A 13467-nucleotide genomic window follows, 5' to 3' on the forward strand; every position below is an offset into this window, starting at 1 on the left:
CAATTTTTAAGTTCGACCAATTATCCTTGTATGCTGAATATATGTAAGTCCGTTAGTATCTAATGTTCATTTTAGTAATTTGCTTTTATTTGACCAATATTCAGTACACTACAGTTGTCTTCATATGGAATTGGCCCAAAGAATAAATTTCACTACACAACAAATTGAGTTAGGTAATCGGGGGAGAGTTACTGTCAAGAGACTGAAAACTTTTGTGGAATTGACATTGTAATTGACCTCGCTTGTTGGTTTAAATTGTAATTTTGGTATTCGTTGAGAAGGAAAAAAATAGTGAAAGCATACCAAGAAAGAAATGCAACCAATGTATTTACCTTGAAAATTGGGAGTGCTACTTCTCAGCCTTGATAACATTAAATTTGAATGCCAATTCACATTATCATTCAATGCTGGAGGTGGAAGCAATGAAAGCAACCCTCTACCCTTTACCAATTCTATTGTTTCCAAAAACGGCAATGAAGCCAAATTATTTTGGTCCCGCATAAATTGTCTCTAAGAATCTTCAATATCCACCAATCTATGCTCTTCTTCCAGCAATAGTGGATCAGTGAATTGAATGTCCTCCATACTCCTTCCTTGTTCGAATACATGGATTCCAATTTGTTCGATAGACACTGTTTTCTCTGCTATAGTACACACCACATAATTCCATTTATTTTCTTCTAGAATAACAGCATCAGGTAAGAATTTTTCCTGTTTTATATCATAAAGAACTGTATAATCCCCTACGTTAAAAACAAAATAACGCTCTCCTATAACTTTTGAAATGCCATTGACTTCAATATTGAGCTCAAAACTGGTATGCCTTTCATTGAGTCGAATAGCAAAACATAGAGATATCACAGGGACCTTGTTACGAAACCAGAAAGAAATTGACGGTCCATTGATACAATGCTCAAACCACTCTGGAATTCTTGTTTCTGGCAAAAGAAACTCCTTGTCTCCACCCTCCTCGTGCAATTCCTGTTAGTCATAATTCATTCATACATTTAGCAACACTTGCATAGTATGAATTAACATGAAAATATGAAATATCAAATTAAATACATGAGACAACAAAAACCTCTTTTAGTAACATGCTTCTACACTCAGAAGTCAAGGATGGGCATTCTGTTGCACGCAAAGTTCTTATGTTGGGTGAAATCCCTCTAATTTCTTGAAGATTCTCGCACTGAAGCAAAACAAGTGTCGTCAAACATTTAGGAAATAGTGTGAGGTCTAAATCTTTCAAGGATGTGCACTTCTCTGCACGGAATGTTTCTAAGTTGGGAGGAATCCCTCCTATTTCCCAAAAATTCTCGCACCAATATAAATAAATATCTTTCAAAAGGAGACATTCTTTGATGTATGCAGGAAGAATCGTGAGATTACACTTGGCTAGTTGTAACAAATGCACGTTGACAAACAAAGGGAGACCTTTTTGAATGAATTCCTCTGACATATTGCATTCCCAAAATTCAATACCAATGGTGTTCTCAAACACCAATGAGCCCACTTGTGCATCACCTTCATCATGTTTAGATATTAGCAGACCCCCACATTTTGTAAAACTCAACTCATGAAGTTCTCGCATCATCGAAATGCCCCATGGTAACTGAATAACTTCACAATGCATTAGCTCTATTTTTTGAAGTCGAGTGAGATTTTGAATTGAAAATGGTAGTTCTTTTATTGAAGTGTCACTGAAATCAAGATATGTTATTTTTTCCATCTTTCCTAATATTTCTGGAAAATTCTCGAGACTAGGACAACTTGAAAGCTTGAGTATTTCAAGAGAGGTCAACTTGATGGGTGGAAAACTCCTAAACTTCTTGCAACCATTAGCGTACAAGATTTTAAGTTTATTCAGGAATCCAACCGATTTGTGAATTTTAATTAAATTCTTACAATATCCAAATGATAATTCTTCTAAATTTGGAACACCAGACACATCAGGTATCTCCGTAATACATTGACATTCATCGAAATTCAAAACTCTCATATTCACAAACTCCTGCAAAAAAAAAAAACAGGAATCAAATGAATTATAACATATGAATATATTATATAAAAGACCTATGAAATGAACATATTATACTTACCTTATTTGACATGAACAAATCAATTGACACTAAGTGACATTGGGGTAACTCCAATATCACAAGTTTCTTTGGACGAAAATTAGACGGTAAAGATGGTGCAGGATATCTCCACCATTCCAATACTCTCAAACTATTTGGAAGATGTTTTGGACCTTCCGAAAAACAATCTTTTCTAATAATAAGTGTTTTGAGGTTTTTCATCTCCTTGAAGGCGTTTCCATCCCATTCAACTACTTCTTCAAATTTGAAGAAATCGAGCATTATTATTTGAATACTACTAGTTCCCTTTAAACACAAAAACACAGGTCAACCATAATACGTGCATATATATGTATGAAGAACAACAGATAGTGAAATAAAACTGTTAACAAAAGAAATAAAAGGAACACAAAAAAGATAAAATTTTAGAGAATATTATGTATCATAAAAGGAAAACAAGAGACAGTGAAATAACATTGTCAAAAAAAGATTGTAAACAGAGGTATAAATATAGTGACCTAGGTGTCTAGCACATAATAATCAAAAGAGATAAATAAATGTAAAATTTGGAAAACTAAACCATCTATATCAATCTTACCGTATTATCTTCTAAAACTTGAACTATATCATCGAGGAACCATAATCTACTACGTTTGCCTGGCTCTTCTGGTGCTTCCTATCGAACAATTTCTTTACCCATATCCTCTATCAGGTCATGCAATGTTACATGACCATGCACAATCTTTATGAGAGATTTTTCCATCAACACTCCAATACCATATTCTGGGCAGAAACCATGATGAGCATAAAGTAATTTTTTGACATATGCTAAATGCTTTCCTTTGAAGAAACAAGCAATATCAAGAAAAAATTTCTGCTCATACTCCTCCAAAGAATCAAAACTTACTTCAAGTATCTTGTGGATCTCTTTATTAGGAATTCTCTTATACTGATCTAATGCAGATTCCCATTCTTCTAACCTTTTCCCAAACAAGCAGGAACCTATTACCTCCAATGCCAGTGGAAGGCCAGAAGAAAAAGTTATTGCACGGCTTAAAATGTCCACATAACTCGAATCAACTTTGTCAGTTTTAAAAGCATTCCAACAAAGTAATTCAAGAGCTTCTTTATTATTCAACACATCTACCTCATAAGTTTTCTCAACCCTATGGCTTGTTAGCAAATGCTTGTCCCTAGTTGTAATGATGATTTTGCTGCCACAACCAAACCAATCAAGCCCTCCAACAGTTGCCCGCAACTACTCCAGTTTGTCAACATCATCAAGAACCAAAAGAACTTTCTTTCCGTGGAGCCTATGCTTTATTATTGAGATTCCTTCTTTGACACTTGCTAATCGAATATCCTTCTCTCCGAATACTTTAGAAATAAGTGTCTCTTGGATATGTTCTAATCCATATTTAATTGAATTTTCTCTTACATTATCAAGAAAACATAAAGTTTCAAATGATTCGGCAATCAAATTATAAATTGCTCGAGCAAGTGTTGTCTTCCCTATGCCACCAATTCCATGGATCCCTATCATGTGAACTCCATCAGATCCGAAATTGAGAAGCGATATTACTTTGGGCACTTGAGACTCCAATCCAACTGGATAATCAGCAACATGTAAAGGAGTGCGATTAATCTTGTTGGAGACCACTTTAACAATCTTCTCAATAAACTCATATTCATTCTCATTCCTGCCCAATTATTGAGTGAAGTCATACTAAATGATTCATATTAACATTAAAACCAAATCATAAGACAAATGAAAATTACAGAAACATAATGTACGAAAATAAAAGAGTACCCAAGTTTGAAATGAAAGCCAGACAAGTCAGCTGCTTGACGCAGAGCCTTCCTCCATTTTTGCACCTTCTCTATGTCATCCTTAAACCTCTGTTCATGAGTAGCGAGTGCTTCTTCAAAGCTACCTCTCTGACGTCGCACGTGAAAAGGGTCAATGTCATAGAAAACTGGCAAAACCAACCGACCCTTTTCCTTGATGCAGTGAAGGATATGGACAAGTTCCTCTAAGCAAAATGAAGAAGAAGCATAGTTCTTAGAGAACACAGCGATGGCAATCCTTGATTCTTCAATTGCCATGAGAAGTGATGGTGTGATTTCATCTCCTCTTTGAAGTTCCTCATCATCAATGAAGGTGTGAATTCCCCTGTCACGAAGAGCTTTGTAGAGATAGCCAGTGAAACCGTGACGAGTATCTTTGCCTCTGAAGCTCAGAAAAACATCGTATTTCCATCCGTAGGTAAAGGAAGAGGACGACAATGATTCTTGCCTTGCCATGATTGCTTACTATTCTCAAACTACAGAAGTTTGCAAACACAGTTTGGTTAAGTAAATTGAATATAAAAAAAAAAAAAAAATTGGTCTTTTGTAAACAAAGCAGCACGCGAAGTTCACTTCTTTGCCTTTTTCGGAGTTTCTTTTTTTTTTTTAAAACAAAATGTTAAAAAATATAAAAAAAATATTACAAACTTGTACTAATATTTTTTCATTATTTTATATTTTTTCGTAGTTTGTAGTTTGTGCTACTAAAATATTAAGGGAAATATTTTTTTAATGTTGTAGGAAAAAATTTACCTCATGTTGTAGAAATAGAATGATAAGTGGGACCCATAGATAAGAGGAGAGAGAGAAAAGAGTGATGGGACCCAACCATTTTTGTGTGTGTAGGAAAATTGTTTATTTCATGTAAAATGAGATAAACATAACTCAAATCTTAATCCCTCAAATAAACAAAGAATGTTTGGAAATTGAATAAAGAAACAAAATTTTGTCTTTGGTAAACAAAACAGCACTCGGAGTTCATTTCTTTGGCTTCTTTCGAAGTTTCTTTTTTTTTTTTAAAAATAACAAAACAAAATGTTAAAGAATATAAAAAAATATTACAAACTTGTACTAATATTTTTTCATTATTTTGTATTTTTTCGATAGTTTGTAGTTTGTGCTACTAATATCTTAATCCTCAAATAAACAAAGAATGTTTGGAAATTGAATAAAGAAACAAAATTTTGTCTTTGGTAAACAAAACAGCACTCGGAGTTCACTTCTTTGGCTTCTTTCGAAGTTTCTTTTAAAAAAAATAAAACAAAATGTTAAAGAATATAAAAAAATATTAGTACTAATATTTTTTCATTATTTTTTTTTCGGTAGTTTGTAGTTTGTGCTACTAATATCTTAATCCCTCAAATAAACAAAGAATGTTTGGAAATTGAATAAAGAAAAAAAAATTTGTCTTTGGTAAACCAAACAGCACTCGGACTTGGATGAATAAAGATTGGGATCTCAAGGCTCAACACATTCACCGTGAAAGAAATCAATGTGCTAATTGGCTTGCCAACCATTTAATTTGCCCTAGCTAGAACTCTATTTATAAGGAGTTTAGTCATGTTCCTCCTGGGCTTAGCTATTTATTTTTTGCTGATATTTGTGCTGTTACTAGCATTAGGGACGTTTATATTGTTTAGTTGTTTTTTGGGCTGTTAAGCCTTTCCTTCACCAAAAAAAAAAAGCACTCGGAGTTCACTTCTTACGAAGTTTCTTTTTTTAAAAATAACAAAATGTTAAAGAATTTAAAAAAATAGGAAAAAGTATTTCTCCAGTCACCGGAATAAAGTTATCTCCAGTGAGCTCAAAACGACGTCGTTTTGGGTTATAAGATTACAAAATTATAATGACAAAGACTAATATAACCCTACAATATATTATAATTACAAAAACACATTGATTTTCACTCCAAAACGACGTCGAGCTCAATGGAGATAATCCTTTACCCAAAAAAATATTACAAACTTGTACTAATATTTTTTCATTATTTCTTTTACGGTAGTTTGTAGTTTGTGCTACTAATATCTTAATCCCTCAAATAAACAAAGAATGTTTGGAAATTGAATAAAGAAAAAAAAATTTGTCTTTGGTAAACCAAACAACACTCGGACTTGGATGAATAAAGATTGGGATCTCAAGGCTCAACACATTCACCGTGAAAGAAATCAATGTGCTGATTGGCTTGCCAACCATTTAATTTGCCCTAGCTAGAACTCTATTTATAAGGAGTTTAGTCATGTTCCTCCTGGGCTTAGCTATTTATTTTTTGCTGATATTTGTGCTGTTACTAGCATTAGGGACGTTTATATTGTTTAGTTGTTTTTTGGGCTGTTAAGCCTTTCCTTCACCAAAAAAAAAAAGCACTCGGAGTTCACTTCTTACGAAGTTTCTTTTTTTAAAAATAACAAAATGTTAAAGAATTTAAAAAAATAAGAAAAAGTATTTCTCCAGTCACCGGAATAAAGTTATCTCCAGTGAGCTCAAAACGACGTCGTTTTGGGTTATAAGATTACAAAATTATAATGACAAAGACTAATATAACCCTACAATATATTATAATTACAAAAACACATTGATTTTCACTCCAAAACGACGTCGAGCTCAATGGAGATAATCCTTTACCCAAAAAAATATTACAAACTTGTACTAATATTTTTTCATTATTTCTTTTACGGTAGTTTGTAGTTTGTGCTACTAATATCTTAATCCCTCAAATAAACTAGAATGTTTGGAAATTGAATAAAGAAACAAAATTTTGTCTTTGGTAAACAAAACAGCACCTTCTTTCGAAGTTTCTTTTTAAAAAAAAAAAAGATAAAGAATATAAAAAAATATTACAAACTTGTTCTACTTTTTTTTCATTATTTTTTTTTTCGGTAGTTTGTAGTTTGTGCTACTAATATCTTAATCCCTCAAATAAATAAAAAATGTTTGGAAATTGAATAAAGAAACAAAATATTGTCTTTGGTAAACAAAACAGCACGTAGAGTTCCCTTCTTTGCCTTCTTCGAAGTTTTTTTTTTTAAAAAAAAAAACAAATTGTTAAAGAATATAAAAAAATATTACAAACTTGTACTAATATTTCTTCATTATTTTATATTTTTTCGGTAGTTTGTAGTATGTGCTACTAATATCTTAATCCCTCAAATGAACAAAGAATGTTTGGAAATTGAATAAAGAAACAAAATTTTGTCTTTGGTAAACAAAACAGCACGCAGAGTTCACTTTTTTGCGTTCTTCGAAGTTTTTTTTTTAAAAAAAAATGTTAAAGAATATAAAAAATATTACAAACTTGTACTAATATTGTTTCATTATTTTGTATTTTTTCGATAGTTTGTAGTTTGTGCTACTAATATCTTAATCCCTCAAATAAACAAAGAATGTTTGGAAATTGAATAAAGAAACAAAATTTTGTCTTTGGTAAACAAAACAGCACTCGACCCAATGGGTGCAGGTCAGTTGGTAACTTGGCGCTGAGTTAGTGGGATTGGATATGTGTTCGATTCCCGCTGAATGCATTCTTGGGGAGGGGGCTGAACCTTTAGCCATCACTGTTCTCCCGCACTCCGGATTAGTCCCATAGTCGGCTCAAAGAGTCGAAGCTCGTGGGGATACCGGAGGGAGCCAACTCGTCTCAAAGAGATAATTAGGGTTGGGTAACTCCAAAAAAAAAAAAAAAAAACAGCACTCGGAGTTCACTTCTTTCGAAGTTTCTTTTAAAAAAAATAAAACAAAATGTTAAAGAATATAAAAATATATTAGTACTAATATTTTTTCATTATTATTTTTTTCGGTAGTTTGTAGTTTGTGCTACTAATATCTTAATCCCTCAAATAAACAAAGAATGTTTGGAAATTGAATAAAGAAAAAAAAATTTGTCTTTGGTAAACCAAACAGCACTCGGACTTGGATGAATAAAGATTGGGATCTCAAGGCTCAACACATTCACCTTGAAGGAAATCAATGTGCTGATTGGCTTGCCAACCATTTGATTTGCCCCAGCTAGAACTCTATTTATAAGGATTTTAGTCATGTTCCTCCTGGGCTTAGCTATTTATTTTTTGCTGATATTTGTGCTGTTACTAGCATTAGGGACGTTTATATTGTTTAGTTGTTTTTTGGGCTGTTAAGCCCTTTCCTTCACCAAAAAAAAAAGCACTCGGAGTTCACTTCTTACGAAGTTTCTTTTTTTAAAAATAACAAAATGTTAAAGAATTTAAAAAAATAGGAAAAAGTATTTCTCCAGTCACCGGAATAAAGTTATCTCCAGTGAGCTCAAAACGACGTCGTTTTGGGTTATAAGATTACAAAATTATAATGACAAAGACTAATATAACCCTACAATATATTATAATTACAAAAACACATTGATTTTCACTCCAAAACGACGTCGAGATCAATGGAGATAATCCTTTACCCAAAAAAATATTACAAACTTGTACTAATATTTTTTTCATTATTTCTTTTACGGTAGTTTGTAGTTTGTGCTACTAATATCTTAATCCCTCAAATAAACAAGAATGTTTGGAAATTGAATAAAGAAACAAAATTTTGTCTTTGGTAAACAAAACAGCACCTTCTTTCGAAGTTTCGTTTTTTTTTTTAAAAATGATAAAGAATATAAAAAAATATTACAAACTTGTTCTACTTTTTTTTCGTTATTTTTTTTTTTCGGTAGTTTGTAGTTTGTGCTACTAATATCTTAATCCCTCAAATAAATAAAAAATGTTTGGAAATTGAATAAAGAAACAAAATATTGTCTTTGGTAAACAAAACAGCACGCAGAGTTCACTTCTTTGCCTTCTTCGAAGTTTTTTTTAAAAAAAAAAACAAATTGTTAAAGAATATAAAAAAATATTACAAACTTGTACTAATATTTTTTCATTATTTTATATTTTTTCGGTAGTTTGTAGCATGTGCTACTAATATCTTAATCCCTCAAATGAACAAAGAATGTTTGGAAATTGAATAAGGAAACAAAATTTTGTCTTTGGTAAACAAAACAGCACGCAAAGTTCACTTTTTTGCCTTCTTCGAAGTTTTTTTTTTTTAAAAAAATGTTAAAGAATATAAAAAATATTACAAACTTGTACTAATATTTTTTCATTATTTTATATTTTTTCGGTAGTTTGTAGTTTGTGCTACTAATATCTTAATCACTCAAATGAACAAAGAATGTTTGGAAATTGAATAAAGAAACAAAATTTTGTCTTTGGTAAACAAAACAGCACACAGAGTTCAGTTTTTGTCTTCTTCGAAGTTTCTTTTTTTTTTTTTTAAAAAATGTTAAAGAATATAAAAATATAAAAAATTAAAAATATTACAAACTTGTACTAATATTTTTTCATTATTTTATATTTTTTCGGTAGTTTGTAGTTTGTGCTACTAATATCTTAATCCCTCAAATGAACAAAGAATGTTTGGAAATTGAATAAAAAAAAAAAAAAAAAAAAGAAACAAAATTTTGTCTTTGGTAAACAAAACAGAACGCAGAGTTCACTTTTTGCCTTCTTCGAAGTTTCTTTTTTTAAAAAAAAAAAATGTTAAAGAATATAAAAAATATTACAAACTTGTACTAATAATTTTTCATTATTTTATATTTTTTTCGGTAGTTTGTGCTACTAATATCTTAAAAGGAGGGATATTCTAACTATCAAAATTTTTCACTACCAAATTACTACCTATCTAATCACCATTAGATTAACATTTTCTCTCTCTTCAAATTTTTTTTAACATTCTCTCTTTGATCCAATGGTGATGTAATAGGTAGTAAGTTAGTAGTAAATATTTTTGCTAGTTAGATTATCCCCACTCATATCTTAATCCCTCAAATGAACAAAGAATGTTTGGAGATTTAATAAAGAAACTGTTAAACGTCACTTCAACCCAAAACTTTAAGGTGTTGGGTGAGGTTAAATTAATTATTTAGCCCTTTGTGCTTGAAGTATGGATATGGCACAAGTCCATTATTGATCTGCCTTGTGCTGCATAAGCTCAATTTTTTAGTCTGCTTTATGTTTTTCTTAATTCCACCTGAAAGTGAAGGGTGATGAGGATCAAACTCACAACTTTGTGGTTACTAAAACTCTGATACCATGATAAACGTCACTTCAACCCAAAACCTTAAGGAATTAGGGTGTGCATGACAACCTTCCCAGAATCAATTTTTTTTAAAATTTCTGTTTCCGGGAACATAAATGGATAGAAAACTCGTTTGGTAAAATCAGTTTATTGTTTTGTTCCCGGGATGAACCGATTTATTTTTTGTGCTGGAGAACAGAAAAAAGAATCAAAAAATTTCTGCTTTTTTGATTCTGGGCACGGAATGAGAAACACTTATCTCTCTCAATTACTCTCCATTACTACCATCATCACCACCGCCACCACCATCCCGACATGACCACCGCTACCATCGTCGTACCACCACCACCACTTCCTTGTCACCACCACCGTCATTACCACCACCACCACCACCACCACTATTACCATCACCGTCACCACCGCTATCACTACCACCAGCACCATCATCATCGTAGCCATTGCCATCACCACCATCATGCTACCACAACTCTATCGCCATCGTCGCTGCCTCAACCACCACTGCCACCACCATCGCCACCATGTCATCTCCATCACCATCGTCGTAGACACTGTTGTCCTCACCACCACTACCATCGTCGCCATTGCCACCACCATTACCACCACCGCCGCCGCCACCACTATCATTATCATGCCACCGCCACCGCCACCACCACCATGCCACCACTACATCACCGCCACCTCCACCGCCGTGTCATCATCATTACCATCGTCGCAGACACTACCGTCACCACCACTACCGCCGCCACCATCAGCACCACTACTGCCACCACCATCGCCACCATTATCACCACCATCGCTGCAGCCACTGCTGTCACTACCACCATCTCTACGTCACCGCCACTATCACCATCATAACCACCACCACCATCACCACCACCATCATCGTAGCTACTACCGTCACCACCACCACCACACCACTACCACCACCATTACCACCGTTGTAAGAACCCGCATAATTAATTAAGGAAGTTAATTAATTAATTATGAGAAATTAGAAAATAATTCCATTATTGACCTCAATAATTATGAGAAGGCCTAAATAATTATGGTAAGTGATTAATAATGCTGAAAGTCGCTTTTCTGACGAAAAGTGCAGATACCGGTTCTGCTCCACGGTATAAGTACGTACCGATGAAGTATCCCGGAAAATTATAATAAGTGCATGAATATTCCTAGAATAATATATAGGACTGTGATTTCAAGTTTCAAGTTAAAATAATGAGAACAGGTGCAAGAACTGCTACTGACTATGTAAAAGCGCGTACCGAAAGGGTGCTGCAAAAAATAATATAAAAATATGATAAATCTTGGAAAAATGAGTAGGTTCAGAATCCCAAGTTTGAGATTAAAATGTTAAGCGTAGCTATTATTGTTAATATTGTGTGATTACACTTAAGTGAGCTATAAATACAACTTTTGGGCTCAAAACCCTAGGCTCTTTCTATTCCTACGTGAGTTGGAGGCTGACCAGATTTCACTCACTGTTCCATTTCCACTTCCCTTCACCATTCCTTTGCTTTCCCTCTCCATTGAAGCCTCTTGAGACCATCATTTCTCTTGAGTTCTTCATAAAGACTCTTTGTGTGAGTGTGTTTGAACCTTTGGAGAGTGAAAGGTTCCCTATTTCTAAGTGGTAGCTACTGTCTTAGGGTGAGTTGTGGGCTGAGTTGAGGGCTTCCATTGGTGAGAGTCATCTTCTTACAATTGAAGGCTCCAAGAAGCTAACTTGGTGATTAAAGGACCAAGCTTTGGTGTATTTTCGTATCTTGGAAAAGTCAGAACCTTGGTGTGTAGTTGGAGTCTTCTATTCTGCCTCATTTTCTGAGTTTTGAGCATTGGAGGTGAGCCATGATCACCTCTTTGTCTTTTTGATGTTTTTAACTTGTTTAATCTTTTAAAAAGAAAAACTTTATCCATTTGAGTAAAGGACTGAGTTTCTGAGTTCGTAAGATGTTATTGAATATCTGTTTATGGAGTCATTGGACTCCAAATCACGTTTGGACCCTTAAAAATAGGATTATGCAGATGACAGTTCGTATTTCTGCATTCTGATGGATAAGTATTCAAATACTTTTTGGGTAGTATTCGAATACTTGTCCTCGGGTAATCGAATACTCCTTGCTGGAGTATTGGGATACTTTTCTGGGAAGAAAAGTATTCGGATACCTTGAAGAAGTATTCAAATACTGAGTAGTATTTGAATAATTGGGTATTTGGTATTCGGATACTGTGGTATTCGGATACTGGGGGAAAAGTATCCGGATACTTTGTAGTATTCGAATACTTAAGTGAAAGTATTCGGATACTTTCTGGAGACAAGGAGTATTCGAATACTCATCGAGGAGTATCCGAATACCTCTTGCGGAAATAACATAAAATGACTTAAAATGACATGGAAAGCCTTAATCACTTAATGTAACCTTGGTAAATGGTTATTGATGAGTATTTACTGTATAAACATATTGTGATTGTGCTGTTTGTGGGCTTTGAACTAGTGTGGACTCTTGGTTTGGATAGTTACCTTGCAAGATAAGCTTTCGTGTCCTCGGTTTAGCCATTGTGTGGTTCCACCATACCCCATAGGGGAATGGCTTATATGCATGATGTGTTTACATGCTTTGATAATTGAAAATGTTGTTGAGCTTTATGTTCAATTGCTTATAATATGTATGTGTTGTTCCACTTAGACGGTAAGCCTGAGTATGTGGCGTCATACAATATGATGACACTGTGGGTGGGTGCAAGTGGTGTCTTGCACTAATGTGGGTAATAGAGGTATAGAAATCCTGCATTTCTCTGTCCAGTAGAATAGTATTGACACACATGACATGACTATCTCCTGCATTGCACTAGTTTTGGAACTTATATTGTTGAACTATTTTAGAACTTATATTGCACATGTAAGTGAGCTTAGGGTGGAAGATCCTTGAGGACCCCTTGCCTTCTGAGATTTCTGTTTAGAGATCTCACCCCACGTTTGGGGTGCTTATTTCAGGTTCAGGTAACCCAGGGGTTGAGACCTCTAGTGGCAGGTTGCCGGAGCTTAGCTGATATATCTGATTATGCTGTTTATGCTTGGATGCTGGATTTTGTCTGTTGCTTTTATGTCAATAGCTTCATTTTATAGATCATTATGATGTTCTTGTTGAGACTCTGTTGGGTTTGTTTCCTTATCTGGTGAGCATGGGGATTGTCCATGCCACATTGACTTGACTTTCTGATTTTTAGTTTTTAAGTTGTATTAATGTATCAGGATATTGTCTGAACTATGTGTTGTAGATCCGTGAGTTAGATACTCACTTATTATATCATGAGGTATTTCAGTTAGCTGTCTTTGCAATTTACATACAGGCGATGTTTTTATGAAAGTGATTTAATAATCAACTTGGTTAATGATAATGACGTCATAATTGAAAAGAAAAAGATTTTCCGCATTTTT

The 13467-nt window shown here is 33.8% G+C and overlaps 1 pseudogene; it reads right to left on the bottom strand.

The window, feature by feature from the left end:
* Nucleotides 1–510: 510 nt before the first annotated feature.
* On the bottom strand, nt 511–4382 carry LOC133285636 (TMV resistance protein N-like; annotated as a pseudogene).
* Between the last annotated feature and the right edge of the window lie 9085 nt (nt 4383–13467).

Source organism: Gastrolobium bilobum, unplaced genomic scaffold (genome assembly GCF_033153095.1).
Source record: "Gastrolobium bilobum isolate Gb01-03AN ecotype WA unplaced genomic scaffold, APGP_CSIRO_Gbil_v1 utg3803, whole genome shotgun sequence".
Classification (NCBI taxonomy): Eukaryota; Viridiplantae; Streptophyta; class Magnoliopsida; order Fabales; family Fabaceae; genus Gastrolobium; species Gastrolobium bilobum.